Here is a 14,516-nt window from a genome sequence, read left to right on the forward strand (position 1 = left end):
AATCTTCCTTAATTTGTTGTTACTTCCTTTAGAGATGATTTCTCTTTTAGTTTGTACTGGTTATCCAAGTAAGGTTAAATTTTACACTTCTCTGCTATATATCTAAAAAGCAAGGGCCTTTCATAGGAGATTTCTTTCATGAAGAATATGTGAATTTGCTTTATAAAATTAAAAGAGCTGAACAAATGTATGCATCCATTACTCCACTATCCATTCAACGAATTATTACTGAGTATTAACCTGTGCATAAGCTCTAAGTTGCAAAGAGGAAATAAAAAAAAATTCCTGCCCTCAAGGAACTTGAACATGGAAGAAGATGTTTGTAAGTGAATAAATATTCTTTTGAAATATCATGGAATACAATGAAATAAATGTTACAAGAAAACAATTTAAAATGTCAAAGAAGAATAAATGAATGGGTGGAGAGAAAAGTGGGTCAGGGAACATTCACAGAAAAAGAAAAAAAATTATTTTCTTTTATCCCCACCCCCCCTTTTTTATGAGTCTTCGCTAGGAACATGAGTCTGAGAGAAGAATGACACAATATATTGCATTCAGGCACCTCATATTTTTATCAATATGTGAAGGCACAAAAAAACAGGCTTTGTTCATGGAAATATTTTTGTTATATGTATATTTATATAAGAATAATTCTATTACTGCCATCACGTTTTTTATTCTCTTGAAAACAAAACAAAACATAGTATTAGAACAAGGTATGTCAGAATTTGGTATGAAAAGAAAAAAACTAAGAGTGAAATGGGGAAGTAGGAAGGTACTAAAGAAAAATTTCACCTAGTTTTATTTATTAAAGGTGATTATCTTAGATGATTTATTGAATCTTGACCTAATCTCTAGATTAGAAATAAAAAGATTTGCAGAAATAAGGTAAATTTCTATTTGCCTATGCAAACATTTTCCTGAAAAAAATAAATGATCAATATTGAGTTAGGATAAAATGCTAAATAACAAAATTTTCAGAGAATAAGGTGAAGATATTCCCACTAGTCTTTATTTACTTTTATTATGTTGTGGTAATAACACTTAGTGAGATCTACCTTCTTAATAGATTCTAAGTGTACAATACAGTTTTGACTGTACAAACAATGTTCAATACATTTCTAGACCCTATTTATTTTGCATAAATGAAAATGTATACCCCTTGACTAGCAATTCCCCATTTCCCCTTCTTCCTGTTCCCAGAAACTACTATTCCATTCTCTTCTTCTAAGAGCTTGATTATTTTAGATACCTTATGTAAATGAAGTCATTCAATATTTGTCCTCCTGTAACTGGCTGATTATACTTAGTATAATGACCTAAAGGTACATCTATATTGTCCCCTATTACAAGATTTCTTTTTCTTTTTTTAAAAGCTGAATAAATACTCCATTTATGTATGTACCACATTTTATATATTCATTCATCTATGCACATTTAGGTTGTTTCCACATTTGGCTATTGTAAACAGTGCTACAAAAAAATCTTGGGGGTGCTACCATCTTTTCAAGATCCTGATTTCAATTATTTTTATTTCAATTATAAATACTCAGAAGGAGGATTGCTAGATCATATGATAGTTATATTTTTAATTTTTTAGGAACCCATGCTCTTTTGCATAGCTTCTGCACCATTTTACATTTCCATCAATAGTGTACAATGTTCCCTTTTCTCTACATCTTCACCAACGTTATTTTTATCTCTTGTTTTGATAATGGTCATCCTAACAAGTATGAAATGATTTCTCATTGTGGTTTTAATTTGCAGTTTACTTTGCAGTTTAAATTGCAGATATACACTGAATATCTTATATATCCATTGACCATTTGTGTATCTCCTTTGGAAGAATGTCCATTCAAGTCGTTTGCCCATTCTGCAATCATGTTATTTGTTTTTTGCTACTGAGTTTAAGGAGTTTCCTATATTTTGGAACAAACCCCTTATCAGGTATATAGATTGTGAATATTTCTTTCCATTCCATAGGTTGCTTTTTCAATATGTTGATTGTTTACTGTGCAGAAGCTAAATATTTTATGCAGTCCCACTTGTTTATTTTTTCTGTTGTTGCCTGTGCATTTGGTATCATATTCTTGAAATCCTTGTCAAGACCAATGTCATGAAGATTTTTCCCTGTGTTTTCTTCTATGATCTTTGTTGTTTCAGGTCTTACATTTAAGTCTTTAATCCATTTTGAGTTGACTTTTGGTGTATGGTGTAAGATAAAGGTCCAATTTTATTCTTTTACATGTGGAAATACAGTTTTCCCAGAACCATGTTTTGAAGAGATGAACATTTGTGTTTTGTTTAGTTTGCACTCTTGTCAAAGATCAGTTTACCATACATGAATGGGTTGTTTATTTTTTTCTGGGCTCTATTCTGTTCTGTTGGTTATGTCTGTGTGTATTTTAATTACTGCAGTTTGATAATATATTTTGAAACTAGAAATGGTGATATATCTACATTCTTTCTCAAGATTATTTCCTAGGATACTTGTGATTCCATCTTAATTTTAGTTTTTTGTTTGTTTTTCTAATTCTGCAAGAAATAACATTGGGATTTTGATAGAGATCGCACTGAATCTGTAGATCATTTTGGGAAGCATTTTAGCAATATTAAGTCTTCTTATCCTTGAACATGGGAGCCTTTCCATTTATTTGTGTCTTTTAAAATGTCTTTCATTCATATTGTGTGGCTTTCAGTGTACAACTCTTTGAACTACTTAGTTAAGTTTATTCCTATATATTTTATTCTTTTTCATGCTATTATAACTGGGGTTGCTTTTATAATTTCATTTTCAGATAGTTCATTGTCGTATACAAAAATGCAACAGCTATTTATTTGTATGTTGATTTAGTATCCTGCAACTTTATTAAATTTGTTTGAGTTTTCTACATGTAAAACCATGTCATCTGCAATCAATTTTACTTCTTCCTTTATGATTTAGATGTTTTTTATTTATTTTTATTGCCTTATTGCTCTGGTTAGGACTTCAGTCTGTTTTACAGAAGTGGGTAAAGTGGACCATCCTTGCCTTTTTTCTAATCTTAGAAGTTAAGACTGATCAGTGAGTATTCTGTTTTACTGTTTTGCTCTCCAAGGAGTTAGCAAAGAGGTAAGGAGTTCCTTTTTATTGAGTTATTTACTCTTGAGAGAACTGCTCAAGAGAAGAGTTTAATTTTTGTGGTTACAATAGTTTTATTTTGTTCTGAAGACACAGTTGAGTAATCCTAGGAAATAAAATATGTTTATGACCAGGTCTTGCTGAAAAAGTATGAAGTCGTCTCCAGTTTCTTTGCATATTTTCTGAAATGTACATGTTAAATGAGTACGTCAGTGTTCCACTTACCAACAAATATGAATAGTTATTTAAAATGCCATGTATTTTATGAATATGTTTATAAAAACTTATGTTTGAAAAATGGATTCAAAATCTTAAATGCACATTAAATTCTTATTTAAATAATTGGCAGAAAGGTATATGAAAATGAATAGGCCTAGAAATTGAAAATTTTCCTTTTTTAAATAATGTTCATTAAATATAGACTATGAACGTTTTCAAAATTCAGGTATCTCATAAATATATTAGGTGTTGTGTTTGAAAGTTTAACTCCTGCTGACTTGGTCATTCTCACTGCCTTCTCAATTATACAAAAGATAGTTTATCTTCTCTACTGAGACAAAGATTTCTCTCAACCCTGCTCTGGAACAAGAATCATATTAGAGATTAAGTGTTAATTGTAAAGATAAACTAATAATTAAAACTGCAGATAATTCCAGAATTTTGGGTTCCAAAAATAGTATTCAAGTTAAATTGTTCTTTATAAATGAAAATATAAATTAATTTGCTGGTATAAAATACTACACTTTTTTCTCTAATAAATATGCAAGAAATAAAGCTACTACTTTTATTTAAATAGGGGAAAAAAAACCAGGAGTCAGCAACTTGTCTGGCTCATCTCACCTTCTCTCTGTGCTTCACTCACCTTTGCCTCAGCATTTCACCCTAGGCAAGACACAGTGTCAGTTCTTTTGTGACATTGCCTTGCATAAAAAAAAAAAGTGATTGATGGGCAAAAAGAACACTTCATTGTGAAAGTAAAATTTTCTAATAGTTTGAATGTAGTGGCAAATAAATGGAAAACAAAGAAAGCCAAACTGAAAGAAGGGCCATCAGGCTAATGGGTGTTATTTAATGTTTCAATTTATTTTTATCATACACCAATTCAGGACAGGCATCCTTTCCCCGAGTTTGCCTATTGTTTTTATGGTGTTTGCCTGGTTCTTATTTCCTTTTTTCATCCAGAGGTTGTATGAATTGTTTCTCAATGTGTGTTCTTGCTCTTATTTTCAGCTATGGTTTTCTTGATATTCTGCCTGTTAATTCTCCTATACAGAGACCTCTCACACTCAGTGTTTTAAAGCAGTGTCTGGCCTGTCTATTTTACTTAGAAAAAAACTCTTTAACAACTACCTGGAACCTCTTACCATCATGGAACGTTCTCTTTATTTTTGGATAATAGCCTCAATTTTCTTCACCAATTCTTTATTCAGCCATTTCAATTCAGACACTATTTCTGAGTTTTGTTTTCCTTGTACTGTGTTTAAACATTAAAATGGAAAATGAAATATATCTGCCTTGCGTGGGCATTATATATTCATTTGACATTAATTACATTCTGCATGTCAACAGACACATATTATGATCAGAGGGTGCTTCTTTGAGCTGTCTTTCTTAGACAGTAATTATAAAATGATGAAGTTTAAATGAAGCAGAGTCAATTAAAGTGCAATGTGTGAAGAAACATAGAAGAGAGAGTAATTTTTCTCTTTATTGACTACCTCCTGTGGAGAGAATGCATGTTTGTTCTGGCTTTTCAGGTACTCCTGCTTCCAATTTGTATTCTCAGTGGTAGAGATGGTACAGGCATACTCATCAGTAAATATCAAATAAATTACACTAAACAAATATTTACTGTTTTATATGTGAAAGCGAGAAAATAAGAGAGAAGAAAGGATTTGTTTAAATAGGAGATATTTGCTTCATTCTTAATCTGACTAGGTTGGATCTTACCATGGGGTTATCATAAAAGCATCTAGGTGAGGGTTTTGTACATTTGAAGAGTCAGCATTTTAAAGATGTGACTACTCACCCAAGCTATCTACAGATTTAATTAAGTCCTAGTCAAAATTGTATAGCATCAACAACCACAACAAAAAGACATTTTTGAAGGGTGGAGATTGATAAACTGATTCTAAATTTTATATGGACAGCAAAGATTCAAAGAATAGTAAAGATAATCTTAAAAGAAGAATCTAATGGGAGAATATATATAAACAGTTACCAAGATTATACTGAAGCTACAACAAGTAAGACAGTATAGCATTGATGAATGAATAAATAGGCAAGTGTAATATAATTAAAACAAACACAAAGATATAAAGCCCTAACTTCTGAAAAAGTTCAATTCAAAGGAAAAGGAAAACTTTTCATTATATTAATGAGGGGAAATTTATATATGAATATGGGGAAAAATAAATATTGACCCCTAAATCATACCATACCAAAAAAAAAGAGTAATTTAATATTGATTGTAGATCTAGATATGAAAGCCAAAATATATATAGCTTTTAGAAATAACAGGAGAATATTTAATGAGCTTGGTTTGGATAAATATATTTTGAAAAGGAAATACACACACACACCATAAAATAGAAATATTGATAGATTAAACTTCATTAAAGTTATAAGAGTTTCTGTTCTCAAAAAATCATAATTAAGAAATGGAAAATGCAAACCAAGAGTGAGAGAAAATATTTGCATTATATATGTCTTACAAAGAACTCACAGCCAGCTTGTATAAAAACAAACACACACAAAAAATCTTTTACTAATTAATACAATAAAAGTAGTCATTTTTTTAATGGGCAAAAGCCTTCAACGGGCAATTTAAAAAGACATCTAGGTGTAAATTCACATTTGAAAAGTTGTTTAACATCATTAGTCATTAGAATGTTCAAAATAATGTCGGATATATTTTTAACATCACCTTCTATGTTTACATACATATTTGTATTATTCTGAAAGCAAATATGTTTCTGGTTCTTGATGGACTATCACTACTTACAACAATAGCCACATCAGTTCCCCACATTCCTTTCTCTCCCTCAGGACAATGTAGTGACAGTCAGATGATTATGCCTGTGCACTCGATAAAGTGGGACATAAGTGACAGCAGAGGACCCCAAAATTATAGACTACACAATGTCCCCCTCTCTCCCAAGAAAAGGAGAAAACCCTTTACTTTGTAATGTTTTACAGCTAGTTGAAATGTAATCCAGGGTTCAACCCAACAGGAGATAAGCAGGGTGAAAAGATAATTGGCTCTATCATTACATCAGCTTTCTTTGCTCAGGAAGCCCTCACCATTTAAAAAAAAACAAAAGACATGAAAATATACATTGAGTACTATTTCCCTGACAGTACCACAAACATGTTTTTGCATACCCATCAGAATGAATGAAATTATACAAACAAACAAAATGAAAGATCTTGCTCTTAGGTAGTGTTGCCAGGGAGGTGGGATAATAAAAACTCTCACATACTGCTGGCAGAACAAAAATTAGTACAATCGATTTGGAGAACTTTTGGCATCATCCACCAAAGAAATTATAACTTTCAGCATTGCCAATAAAACCTTTTGTGCATATGTTTATCAAAAACGTGTTCTAGAATCAGTTATATCATCATTATTTACAATAGCTTCAAATTGGAAAGAGTTCAGATGCTCATCAACAGTAGGATGGATAAATACATTATGGTATAGTCATATGATAGAACAGTCTTAAGAATAATGCAGATGAATGAACTGGTGCTAAAGATAGTATGCAAAATCTCATAAGCGTTCAAGTACTCAAGAACCAACATAATGGTAGTTTAATATGCCATCAGTTGCTATACCAAAAGCTAAGGATATTGGTTATAAAATGAAATATTATATAACAATTGGACTAAAAAAAATGTACTGGCATGAAAATACCTCCAGGATAGAAGATGTAAAGTGTAAACAATTAAGTGAGTAGCATGCATAGCCTGACACCAGCAAATAGAGTATACAGTACGATTTGAACATTATATGTATACTTCATGCATTATCTTTGTTTACACAAAGATAGTGTTTAGAAAGATAGGCACAGGAAAATATTAAAAGTGTTGCAGAGCTTAGAGCCTTTAGAACCACAATGCCTAGGTTTAAACATTGGTCTCAAAAACTATTAGCTATGTAAAGTAACAATGTTTCAGACATTCATGAATTAGTTACTGTAACTCTCACTGTTTGGTTTAAACATATATAATATGAATAAAATATTTAACTTTAAGCACAAGGGTTTTGGGGGGATAAATATAAATACAAGAGAGTGTTGATGCATTGCATGTAGTTATAATTTCTGTATTGATTATAAATTATACTGATTTTATATTTTAATGATTATCACTATTACTATTATATTAACAATAATAATATCTTGAAAGAAAGTTAATTGAGCCATAATAAAACTAAAAATCAGTTGCAGGATTTAATTATTAGAATAACAGAGCTACAGTGAGTGTTATATTTTCAACTGTGCCATGTCTACTATGCCAAGGTAAAGTCTGTGATTAGGAAAAGAAGGTTTCTGAGACGGAATAAGAGCTTGAAAACTTGAATTCATAGAATCCCTTAAACCAGCGGTTCTCAACCTGTGGGTCGCGACCCCTTTGGGGGTCGAATGACCCTTTCAGAGGGGTTGCCTAAGACCATCGGAAAACAAAAATATATTTACATTATGATTCATAACAGTAGCAAAATTACAGTTACAGAGTAGCAGTGAAAATAATTTTATGGTTGGGGGTCACCACAACATGAGGAACTGTATTAAGGGGTTGTGGCATTAGGAAGGTTGAGAACCGCTGCCGTAAACCCTCTAAATATTCTGAAGTGGCTCACTTTTCCCTTGCTTGAACATGATTCATAGGGCAATGACTTGTGTCTCTCAGTACCTATATGTACACCCATCCCCTCCTGTCTGGCAATTCAGTGAGTAGTGTTATGTAACAACACAATCAATCCATTTGAGAAAGAACTGGGCTTTCCAAGAGAGGGAAAGCCCTATACATTCAAGGAGGTACAGAACCTAGCCAGATGTAAATGTTCAGATGGGCAGTGAAAATGGCTGGCTGAATGACTTTTCCAGCTGATGTCAGCCATCATCTGTGCCTTTGTATACATTGTGCTAGCCCATTCCAGGTTTAGAAAAATGGATTTAGGTGGAGTAGTCAACAGTGCCAGAAATGGGTATTATGGATGGGTCCCGATCCCATGGGAACCACTTGAACAAGCTGACATAGTTATTATTGCTGCTGATCAGTGTTCGACATACCAGTAAAAGAGACCAAAGCTGTACAGAAATATGGCATTATCTCTCCAAGGGACCAACAGGCTGTAAGGTGGCAAGTTGGCTACATCAGAACCTTTCCATTTGGAAATGGCAGAAATTCACCTTGACCAGAATAAACACATATTCCAGGTTAGCATTTGCCCTTTGGATTGCAGGACTTGGGGAAGCACCACTCTCTGAAGGCTAAGAATGTTCCCTCCAACAAAATGGGATCAGAGTATTTTCAAAAGTACTCAATAAATCTATTGCACACAAATCTCTGTCTTCATTTTTGTTTCTCACAGAAACTGCCTTTTCTATGTCTTTAAACACAACACACTTAGGCACATAATATTTAAACAGTTGAGAAGCAAAGGCAAATGGGAAGTCTTAAAACAATATATATATATATATATATATATATATATATATATATATATATATATATATATATATATATATATATATATATATATAAAAAGTCCTGTTATTTTCAAGCAGCAATAGGGATACTCACCACTGACTCCCAAACAGGAAAGATGAGAGGCAGAGGTAAATGAAAGACATCTTTAAAGTGTAAAGAGGAAATCTACCAGTGTAGTATATCATGCCCAGGGAAATAATATTCAAATGTAGTGATAAAATTATTTTTAGAGAACCATGGACTAAGGAATTAATTGCCAGGAGTCTTCGCTAAAAGAAAAATAATAAATAAAGGGAATGCTTCAGGAAGAAGAAGGATGATTCCAGGCAGAAACCTGGAAATGCAGGAGGTTAAAAAAAAAAAGGCATTGAAAAACTAATTTAGCAGACTAAACGTGGAATGATAAAAATGAGTAACCCTAAAGAAGCCAAGAGGAAGAAAAAGAAAATAGATAAATGCAAAAAGGCACAATCTTGTAGTTGTCTTTAGCAATACCTGGTAGTTTATTGCTTTACTTTTTGTTCGTGTGTGAAGGTAGGGAGGGAGTCATTAAGCTCACCATTAGGAGAAAAATCATAATATTTTCAATTACTGATAATTTCGGAATAAGAGTTGTCAGAAGTAAAGAAGGAAATTAGAAATTTTATTAACCCTATGTCACAATTCTTAAAAAATGAGGCTGTGTGTACATGTAAAATAATTCATGGAATGAAACTTGCTGACATAATAAAAATGGATTTAGGAAATGCTAAGTCAGGTGTGTGATTTCTATACCTGAAATAATTACATGATAAAGAAGACCATAAAGAGAACATTTGTGTAACTGGGAGAATTAAATTGATATTAAACTAAAAGGAGATCCTTAATGAGGTAAAAGGCTTGAACCAGAAGATAAATCAACGTACTGCTTCCTTCATTGAGAAAGTCTTGATATGAAAAGCAATGCCAGCTGGACTAAATGGTGACTAGTGAAAGAGTTAGTATAGATTCTGGTAAAAACTCATTGACTCCATGCATACCCTATAAACCAACAGCAATTCATGGATAAAACTTGGTTTAGTAACGGTTTTTAGCATATAATATTGAGCGGGAAGATTTTTTAATATGTTTACTTTAAAATACTAATTGCAGAGGAGCTTCAATGTAGACTCATAGTAAAACTCACTACTCTGGATAACAGAACAAATACCCTTCCTTGTTTCATCATATCCACAATGCAAAAGAATGAAGCAAGAATAATAAAGGTAGTTAATGCGACACTATCATTATATTGTCCTTTCTCATATTTAAAGATGGCATTATGTAGGAACATAGGTATTCCAAATGTACGTGGCTGGGGACAATAACTCTCTTTATCAGAAAGCATAGAGAGTGATGGTCCCCAGAGGAAGAGGGCTTTATCAGAAAATTCTCCAAGCAAAATTCTGCCCTCATCCCTGGGTAATGATGCCTTGCTCTAGAAAGTAAATTCACTAAAGGTCATAAAAATATATTCTACATTTTTCTACAGTGGAATTTAAAATCTGAGGAAACTCATAACTATAGTAGAGTTACAGGAAAGACAAACAAACAACAAAAAAACTGCACATTGTTTCTCCTAGTCTCCTTGAATCAAAAAGACTATATGACTAGTTTTCATCAATGCAATGTGAGTGCAAGTGTCATTTCTAGGCTGAGGTGCTGAAAAGTAGGAATAATTTCTCCAATATGTTTTTTTTTCTTTAATCTGTTAACTAAATGGAGAGGACACTGAGGACCTTGATTAGCGGAGAGCTACTGAAATGGAAGAACCTTGGTTTCTGAGTTACGGCCTAAATTCGTTATTCAGGAAGGACACCCACCCAAAATGCCCTTCTGAGTAGTTGGAAGAAGAGAAAGTACATCACATTTTTACACAGTATGGCACCAATTTTTTAGATTTTATGTCTCATACCATTTAGTATTACTTATTTCCACTAATAAGCAATTAAATCTTTCTACTTTTTTGTAAGTCTATCTGCATAAATAACATGTAAAATTATTTAATTTATTTCTAAAACATTTGTGTGTATTCTCCGTTACTTGAGAAACACACACAATTAAAATAACATTTCTCTTGAGTATTTAACTGTCTATATATTTTGGTGGACAAATGGGGTATTATGCCATGTCTTAACTCTCAGTGAGTTCATAGGCTAGTGGAAGGGGGAATAAAATAGATAACTATCCTTAATGAAAGGAAGAACAAAATGCCAGCTGTAACAGAGATTCAGTTCATGTAAAGTGGGAATAGATTTTTAAATGGTTTTCCCTTGGACTTAGAGATATCAAATCAGGGTATACGACATTTTAAAAATGCTTATTTTAACTATTTAGGTGTGTTTGTAAATCTCCAAAATTGTCACAGTATAAAGTAGACAATTGCTATCTCTTTACAGAATTAGAGGTCTGGAATTAGTTTGCATTTATGTCATAAATTCTATTGTTTAGGTTAATTTAGATTAGATAACACTTAGTGTCCTTATTTTTTACAAGATTGTTTTTATCCTTAAAATTAAATAGTTTTTATGTTTCTATTTATATTATCAAAAAAAGTTATGATAGAGTAAATTATAATACATGCAAGTAATGGTGACATCAAAAAGAGAGGACAGATTGCAGTCATACATAAATTATGTGTATGTTTTGGTTTGGTTAATTGAATTTTACCAATATAAAAGGTAATTTCCCTTGTTTAATTCCATTTTAATTTTTTGAAATGGAAATAACAACTATTTAAAGTGACTGATGAACTTGCTGGAAAATCAAACACAGGGATAATTTAGTAGTCCAAATTTAGGAAAACAATACAGTTAGGTACAGTACAATGCCATATATTCACAAAGTCTCAGCTCAGCAATTATTCGCTGGCAATAAAGATCTTGAAATTTCAGTTAACTTATTATCTTTTACTAGTAATGCTAATGTAAAATTGAGTATCTGGAAAATTTTTCTACTAATTTACAAGCTTTATTATAAAAATATTCTCAATTAAAATTATGAATAGTCTTGTACCTGACAAAAATTGTTGAAATTTCTATGTGTTCTTAGATTCCAGAAAATATAATTTTAAATAAATATTTATTTAATATTTATATAATATTATTATATAATATTTTTTCCTGCAATATTTAAATTTGAAGGCAAACTTTGTGTATAATTAAATATTTCTATTTAACAAACAAAACTGGTTTTAGGGAGAAGTCTTATAGAGTATATTGTTTTTAGGAAGTAGTAGAATGACACTTTTCCAATTGAACTTTAGGAGTTGGCAATATGAGGTGTGATCAAAAGATACGGTCAATGCTGCTGCCAAGTGCCATCCAATGGAAAGGCAGGGATCTTCAATATGGTCAGGAAGCGGCCCATCGAACCTTAGTAACAGTGTGTGACAAGTTTCAACTTGTTCAGTGCAGCCAGTCAGGTGTGAGTTACAGTTGAGAGAAGGTGTGTGTTTTAAAGTGTGCTGTAAATCATCCTCCATCATGACAATGCTCCATGTCACACATCGCTTCTGATATATGGCAATTTCTGTCAAATAAAAACATTATGGTGTGTCCTCATCCACCTTATTCACTGGATCTGGCACCGTGCTACTTCTGGCTCTTCCCCAAAGTCAAAATGATTCAGGACATTGAGGCAGCCACGACAGTTCAACTAAAGACACTCACGAAAGAGGACTTCCAGAACTGCTTCAGAAAGTGACAAGAATAATGGGATGAATGTGTTAAAAGCAAGGAGTATTTTGAGAGGGATTAATGGCAATGTGTCTTTTACTGTAATAATTTTTAAAAATTAAAACATTCACCGTATATTTTGATCATACCTCATATAATTGCAATACAAGTTTAATCTCTGTCATTGCTTTAATGACCATAGAATTTTTATGTGGTAATTGCATTGCAACCTTAATAAAAGAAGAAAATTTAAGTCTTATAAGTATAATTTTATTTGAATTGTTTATTGGATTTTAATTGCTAAAATAACATTTTGTGCATATTTTATATAAAATTAAATATTTTTTAGAAATTCTCAGCATTAAATTAAAACTTCAAATGTCTTTTGGTTTGTTCAAAAGCAGTCTAAAAATCAAGGTCATTAACTCAAAGCTATATTTAGATTATAGAACTGATCTGAACATTAATATATTTCAAATATATAAAATTAAAATTTGAAAAGACATAAAATGCCACTCTGTTAGCTTAGATAACTTCTTGAATGAAAGGTTTCTGTTTATGTTTTTATTATTTGTTTGCTTTTGTTTCTATGGGTTGGAAAGCACTTAACAGTATATAAGAATACAGAATAACAAGGAAAATTAAATATATTCTGTAAATATTTTCTCCTTTTTTTATCAACTAGAATGCATCAAAAATATTTTTAGGATTTTGTTTTCCTGAAATGTATTAATGTAAAAAAATTCAGACTTAATATAAAACTTTTAATTTACAATCTTTTTTTTATTCCTTCCTATACATCTTGTATAGGTGGACGTCATATAAATATGTTAGAAATAAAAGTATAAGTTCCATAAATATAGTGGATTATCAATTTTCTAGCAATTTAAAAGTTAGGCTAAAAATCTGCTTTCCAAGATTTCTCTCCATTTCTTGGTTAATAATCACATTAAAAATCTGGAAAGCACCATGATCTTTTTTTTTTGAGGGGGAAGCTGGATAAAACATCAATTTACAACATTGATGTACAACAATGTACAAAGATGGGCAGAAAGTGCGGGAAGAGTTCACATTCATCTGGTCAAAATTATTCAGCTGATTTTACTTGTGTGTTTCATTGACGTAAACTTTTCTGAGCTTCTCTTATCTGCAAAGTAAGAACTCAGAATTACATTATCGAAAAGGCACCTATTATGATTTTATTCTCTTATACATAAAAATCTTTCGATATTGTTTTTCCTCTCCTATAATAGTCACTGTGCTTTTAGATATAGCAGTATACAGTTTACTATTATTATATGACAAACTTAGGGGCTTAAAACAACAGTTTAGTAGTTCAGTCCTGTAGGTGAGGAACCTTGGTTCAGCATAACTGGGTTCTCTGCTGAGGCTCCTACAAGGCTGTTGTCTATTGTAGGAGGTGTTGGCTAGGCTGTGATTCTCATCTAGAGCTTGTGATTCTCTCTCAAGCTCTTCAGGTTGTTGGCAGACATGTTTCCAGACAAGTTGTTGGCAGACATGTCTAGGAATGAGGTTCCTGTTTCCATGCTGGCTATTAGCTAAGGTTGTTTCCTGCTCCCAGAGGCCATCTACATTTCTTGCCATGCATCCTCCTCCAACTTAAAATCTAACAATGGAAAATCTCACATTAAATGTATCTCATGTTTAGAATCTCTCTCATTTTGGCTCTTTCACCAGGAGCTATTCAGACCCTTATCAGGGCTCACCTGATTAAGTGAAGCTCACCAAGGATGATCTAGCTGTCTTAAGGCCAACTTATTTGAGACTTTGATTACATCTACAAAATACCATCATGACAGCAACTAGACTAGTGTTCAATTGAATAACTGCAAAAGGTGTGTGTTTCCCAGTGGTATGGGAATCTTGGGACACATGTTAAAATTCTGCCTGTAAGCAGTGAACAAGTCAATTACAACCTCTTCTTTCATAATATATACCATAGAGTTTGAGGGGAAAAAAAT

This window comes from Hipposideros armiger, unplaced genomic scaffold (genome assembly GCF_001890085.2).
Source record: "Hipposideros armiger isolate ML-2016 unplaced genomic scaffold, ASM189008v1 scaffold_1387, whole genome shotgun sequence".
Classification (NCBI taxonomy): domain Eukaryota; kingdom Metazoa; phylum Chordata; class Mammalia; order Chiroptera; family Hipposideridae; genus Hipposideros; species Hipposideros armiger.